Genomic DNA, 6,423 nt, shown 5'->3' with positions numbered 1-6,423 from the left:
ATGGGAAGTTAAGCTAGCCCAAAGGAGTCTGCATTCTATTCTATATTTTATACATAATTGACGGGCGATATATTATTTAGACACCAGACAAAGTCCAAATTAACACCATTTTATGGAGGCTACTCAACGCCATTTCCCATAACATTTTGCTTTCTTACATTTGCATATAATCATTTTAGATGGTTATATTTATGACAAACACAATTTTTTGCTCAAAATATCATCTTTAATCATCTATTAGGATTAACCTAGGATGTTGGCATAATCTCAAATGCAAAGAACTATTCAATAATGACTTTGTCTGATAGAGGAAAGTGTGGACCACCCTATAACAACTCAAGACTCACCCAAAAGGCTAGCAGCAGGTATTACTTAGGATTCTTGGTCCTGTTTAAATACCCATATCTATCTAGTGCGTAGCCGATATGGGACTAATACATGTCCGCATGAGTCATCACACACCCAATCTTATGTCACTATGTAAAATTCCTCTATCATAAATCATATTTGGCCTAATTCGCCTAAATAATATCATCCATATACTAACACATGCCCACATGGGTCTCACATACTCCTCTGATTTGAGCCCTAGCTCCTTATCATGCTAAAAATCTAAATCCAATCACAAACACCACTATTAGCACGTGGTCAACCCCAATGGACCTATTTGAGTCCATAAAGACTATCAGCTGAGTTCACAAAAATTTTATTTGTAACAACATAAGACCTGACCTAAAAGGCTAGCTAGAAAGTATTATGTAGGTCCTTAGCTTTGTATAAGTACCCAAGATCTATTCAGTGTATAGCCGATATGGGACTACTACATGCCCGTATGAGTCCTCACACACCCAATCTTATGTCACTATGTAAAATTCCTCTGTGATAATTCATATTTGGGCCTAATTCACCTAAATAATATCATCCATATACTACTCCCCCCATCCCCCACCTCCAACCACCACCTCTCTCCTTCATAAAAAAGGACACCTAACTCATATGCTTACACTCATAACACAACACACACCGTAAGAAGAAAACCTATAATCTATTTTATATGGCAGATGACACTTCCATTTCTTACATGACATGCAGATCTACATGGTGCAGTTGTAGATTGAATGGGATTTTTCCAATAAATGATATTGAATCCTGGAAAAGACACAAAGAATAAATCTTGTAACAATCATACATATGCATGCATGCATATATACAATATACACCATAGAAAAAATATATATATATATATTAATCTATTTTATACAGCAGATGATGCTTCCATTTCTTACGTGATCTGCAGATCTACATGTTGCAATTATAGACTGAACAAGGTCTTTCTAATAATGATTCTGAATCTTGGAAACGGACACAAAGAAAATTTTGTAGCAATCATTACATAAATTGTGTTATCCTACAGCTCAGCTTATATCAGGAATAAATGTTGCTAAGTTTTCTCACATATTCTATATTGTTTACAGCCAGTAGAAGATTGAAAAAATTACCATAAAAGAGGGGGGAGTGCTAAGCTTTGGATGAGCTTCTCTTTTGAGAAAATAAAAGGCAATAAGGTGAAGAACATTGAGTACTGCACTATCACTTGAGAAACTCTGTGGGGCTATTCGTGACAAGAACTCGCCTTCAGGTATGTACACCATCCATGAGTCATAGGATGCACACGGAACTGACTCACCCAATGCATCAAGAACCTAAGATTCATGAGAAAAATATCATTTTCAAATGGAAGATAAGTTATAGATTCATTACGCAAGACAGAATCCAGAAACTGTCCAACAGCAATGTCCTAACAAAGACGGTGGTACAAAATGAACATGCAATTCATATAAATTTGAGTTCAGAGATGAGCAGAAAGAAGCACACCGATAAAATAATTGAAAAATGCCCAAAAATATTGATTCATAAAGAAAACATGTTCTAAAATAAATAAATAAAAGGATATCATGGACATATATGATAATTTGAATAATTTTTTGTCAAATAATATCTTATAAATACTATATATATAGCACTCTTGGCCTTATGCATTGTTCTGATAGCACATGCTAGTCATGAATATCCTGCTTTTCCATTATTAATTTCTCCATGCTAATGTTTAGAATGTGCCATATCAATTATTTCCATCAACTAATTTTGTTTTACAAGTCAAATGAGACAGCTTTTCTCCAGATATACAAAGCCATTCAGTTGCTAGATTGGCGGTGTCCTTTGATAACTTCTTATTTCAATTTTTTCAATAAATTAATATGTTTACCACCATCCATTGATCACCTGTGCAAGAGGATTAGCCTGGGGACTCTTGACTGAAATCCAGAAAACAGAGATGGGCCTGAGTCAAATTTGTAACCCTTTATTCAAATGAATGAGCAGCACCTCCAGGAAGATCATGACTTTCTAACACAAGAACATTCTGCCCGTATCTAGCTAAAAGTCCAGCACAACATAGTCCACCAATACACTTCCAATGACAACAACATCAGCTTCCAGCTTCCCTGGACAATATATGACAATTAGACAAATGAAATTGCTAGAGGCCTGCCAGAGTAAAAATTTAATATGTATGATCTTACAAGAAGTTTGTGCCAAAAGGGGAAATCCATTAAGGCTCTCCTTTATAAGGTAAAAATCTTTATCTTGCACCCCGGATAATATTTGATTGCAATACAAGAAAATAAATTCTCAAAACTAATCAAAATAATAATTTAAGAGACTGCAGCAAGAGAGTGAGAGCGAGCAAGCGAACGAGAGAGAGGGAGAGGGAGGGGGGTGAGAGAGAGAGAAGAGAGTTATGCTAGAACCCTCCCTAGTAATATAAGTTGAGCTAGAATTCTGGTGTGAAAATTGAGAGCAAATTCTTAGAGCACAAAATACATTAATGAACCATCTTTTCATTGCGAATCACAATCTTAAAAAAGGCTTTGATAAATAAAAAATCTGATGCTTTGCACGTTTCAACTTAAGCATCAAGTATCAGAAAATTGGAAAAGTGTGGATAAAACCAGGTCTCAAAATGCACAATGGACCAAGTAAATTGAGACACCAGAACATTGATCATGAATCATGATCTTTACATTTTTGAACACATGGTACTCAAAATTCAGTAGTTTGGATACCTTTAAACCATAAAGGAAACCAAATATAGTAACTTTCTCATTAATCCACACTTTTCATTCTATAATAGTACCTTCTCATTAATTATTGGGGAAAAAAGGCAATAGATCTGTGATCTTTATTTTAGGTGCATGCAAGTAATGAATCTATACTTAACTTGAGGATAGAACGAGGATACCATGCAAGTGCCTAAGAAGGTATCTACCTTTGAACTAATGTATTTTTAAAAGATAAGGAGAAAAGGAATCCAACCAGTATGATTAACAATATATTTGGGTAAATGTCCCAAACTCAACATTAACATTGGAGAAAAGATAAAGTAACTCAGTGAAAATTAATGTGTCATCTATAGGGCCATTGGATGCTTACAAGAAAGTTGAACAATAAGTACAGAGGGATGAGTGAGCAGGAAGTAGCGAGGTGCAAAGGAGCCTTGATGAGCTTAGATACTCGCAAATAGTTCCTATCAGTTGGACTCGATGCAACAACCTAAAAATTGCTTTCCGTAAGAAAATTGGCGTATGGTTGCCCAAATAAGAAATAAAGGAAGTTTGTTGGTTGAGAAGTCTTCTTGTTGGTATGGTCGTCCAACATGAAGCCAATTTTCATTGCAATGCCCATGCAAAGCACTAATTCTTGGCATGGCTGAATAGGTAATTTCTGTGATGGCTGGCCCTCTGTGTTTCCTCCCCCCTTCCATGGAACAGTCCGGCAGATCTCGAGTCTCTGAAGGATGTGTTTATATCAAAATAAAGAAGCTCCTTCTTTTATGTGCAATAAGATGACAGGGGTAATTTATGCTTAGACTCAATAAATATCTGCCAGGTTGAAGAGATATCCTGGGAGGTGCATTCATAAAGGCATTTGTAAAATACTGAACGGTGAAAATATCTAGTCAAGTTTGGGTTGCTGTAAGTAGCACTTCGACTCTCAGACTCTATAGGATAAGAACAAGGCATGACACTTCCTAGGAAGGCAATAGTGCATGTAACCATATTATTGACATTTTAAACAGCTTACAAAAACTCTCTCGGATGAAATGTTCCTAACTTGACTCTTGTCTTGCATCCATAGAATGGTATGACCTGGGAACACTGTACCATTAGTAGTACAAATTAAAGGCAATCTTGCCCTTGATCTTCATTGTTCTATAAACCTGCACTCTTTCATCCATAGACTAATCATGGAAGAAGTAAACATGTAATTGGATTGATTGTATAATACTACTACTATTATAATCTAAAAAGAGAAAAATGAGGCATGCCAGATGTGACCTTGACAAGGGTTTTGGTTTGTTCATCCCCCATCCCTCCACCCCCCAACGAAAAAAGAAAGGAAAAGAAAAAGAAAAAGAAAGAAAGAGGAGCTGCATATAACCAACATTTTGATATGAATGGTTTGTTGTATGCCCAATGACCACTGTAATCAACTTTTCATTAAGTATAAAAGTGACAGCAAATTTCTCTGCAAAAAGTAATCCCCTTCATCTATAGTCCTGGCTAAATAATTCTCTTTTTCTCCAGCCTTCACCACATCTAATGATGTTCCTTCCCAGTTCTCTTCCAGAAAATACTCTCAGTTTCCATCTCCATCACAGGAACAAATAATTACATTAGGATAAAGCTTACGTAGACATATAAAAGCCTACAAATACTGAAACATTCTTTAGAAAAGGCAAAAAAAAAAGGAAAAAAAAAACCCTAAAAATTAAGAAGATCGCTTCCAAGAGGACCCAACCAATTCCACTAAATCCACACTCACGAGGTCCAGAACAACAAGTGATGATGCTCCCTTTTTTTATTAAAATGACAGTTATGCGAAGAAGATCACCTGGGAATGGATTCTTTTCTTTTACAGGGGGTTGAACGTTGGTCGGGCGCGGCTCTTGCACGTTCGAGCTTCGCGCCAAAACTGCCGCCCTCCTTTCCCGCCCGAATTTGAATTGGGAACTGAGGGCGTTGGCGGGCAACAAAGGGAACCCGCGGAGGCCGAAAGCCGTGGCCATGGCAGAAGAGAGGGATGGAGAAAAGAGAAGCGAGAGAAAGAGCTACCGTGTATGGGATATAAGGGAGAAAGAGGGAACGAGACGACATGGCATCAGGTTAGCCACGTCGCTGGCACCGCTCGGCAGTGAGCTTTTCATCCAACCGCTAGATAGGGTCTGCTGTGTGTCTCTTTTGAAGCCAATAAAAAATAGGGCTATACAAGGCTTTACGTTTGGTTCGCGGGAAGGAAGTGTGATCAATAAAAAAATAATAAAATATATTTTATTTAGTTGGATTAAAAAAAATGAAAAAGTTATATTTTTAATGAAAATATGATTTCCACATTTAATGGAAAAGCAAATTTTCCATATTGAGGCGGAAAACACTCTATTTTTATTTTTTCCCAAAAAGGTCATTCAGCATTAAAGAAGCATTAAAGATATATTAAAAATCTAATTTTTATTAAGGATATAATAGGAATTATACATACCTTTTCCAGAAAAGTGGATGATTAACCAAACATAAGCACTTTGGAAATCTGTCACTTTCCCATGGTCAACCAAACATGCCAAAAGTACTTTCCTAGGCATCCTCTTCTTAGGAATCTGCTTACCAGGAATCATATTTATAGGAAGAAGAATGCTTCCTGCGAACCAAACGAGCCCATAATGATAAGAGAGAACTCAGAGAAGTGCCAATGATAGAATCCCTTTGCATGGCAACCGGAGTTCTTAGGATCGAATATTAGATGGTATGTTCTCAAATTTTAAATCCAAGTAATTAAAGCGTGGATGTGTTTCTCTCCCCCTCTGCCTCTTTTTTGCATAAAAAAATTAAAAGTATCACAAACGTTTTTCAGATTTTTATTTTCCAACATCTCACTATTATTGTTTAGCACACATGGCATGTTGGTAAAAGTAAATCAAAATGGTGGTTCCTTATGATCATACAAATCTTTTGATGCAACATGAGATCGAGGTTGACTATATAATACTTTTAAGAGAGACTAAGCAAGATAGAGAACACCATATGATCCGATTTTTCTGCTTTGAGTTGTTTCCACTTCCCAACTCGATATTTATGATATACCTATCTCAAGTACTCACTTTGTTGAACAAATTTATCTCTATAAAAGAAACTCTTCCTTATGTGATGTCATGTGTAACCACTAAGATGAATGTTCATTTGGCTGCTATTTTATGTTTAGCCTGGAGAGGAGTAGCATTTTATGTTTCATCTCTTGCACATAATTGGATCAATTTTTGCATAGAGTTCTACATAATCCCATAAATGATGATAAATTTGACCTCAATTT

At 36.3% G+C, this 6,423-nt stretch overlaps 1 long non-coding RNA gene across 1 annotated transcript; it reads right to left on the bottom strand.

Annotated features, from left to right (window-relative positions):
• Nucleotides 1-1,493: 1,493 nt before the first annotated feature.
• On the bottom strand, nucleotides 1,494-5,213 carry LOC120105835. Its single transcript, XR_005508111.1, has 3 exons — nucleotides 4,954-5,213; nucleotides 2,284-2,504; nucleotides 1,494-1,703 (listed from the first exon to the last, which is right to left on the bottom strand). It is a non-coding gene; the product is annotated as an uncharacterized LOC120105835 (long non-coding RNA).
• Nucleotides 5,214-6,423: the final 1,210 nt, after the last annotated feature.

This window comes from Phoenix dactylifera, unplaced genomic scaffold, assembly GCF_009389715.1.
Source record: "Phoenix dactylifera cultivar Barhee BC4 unplaced genomic scaffold, palm_55x_up_171113_PBpolish2nd_filt_p 000381F, whole genome shotgun sequence".
Lineage (NCBI taxonomy): Eukaryota > Viridiplantae > Streptophyta > Magnoliopsida > Arecales > Arecaceae > Phoenix > Phoenix dactylifera.
This window is presented reverse-complemented; position numbering and strand designations above follow the sequence as displayed.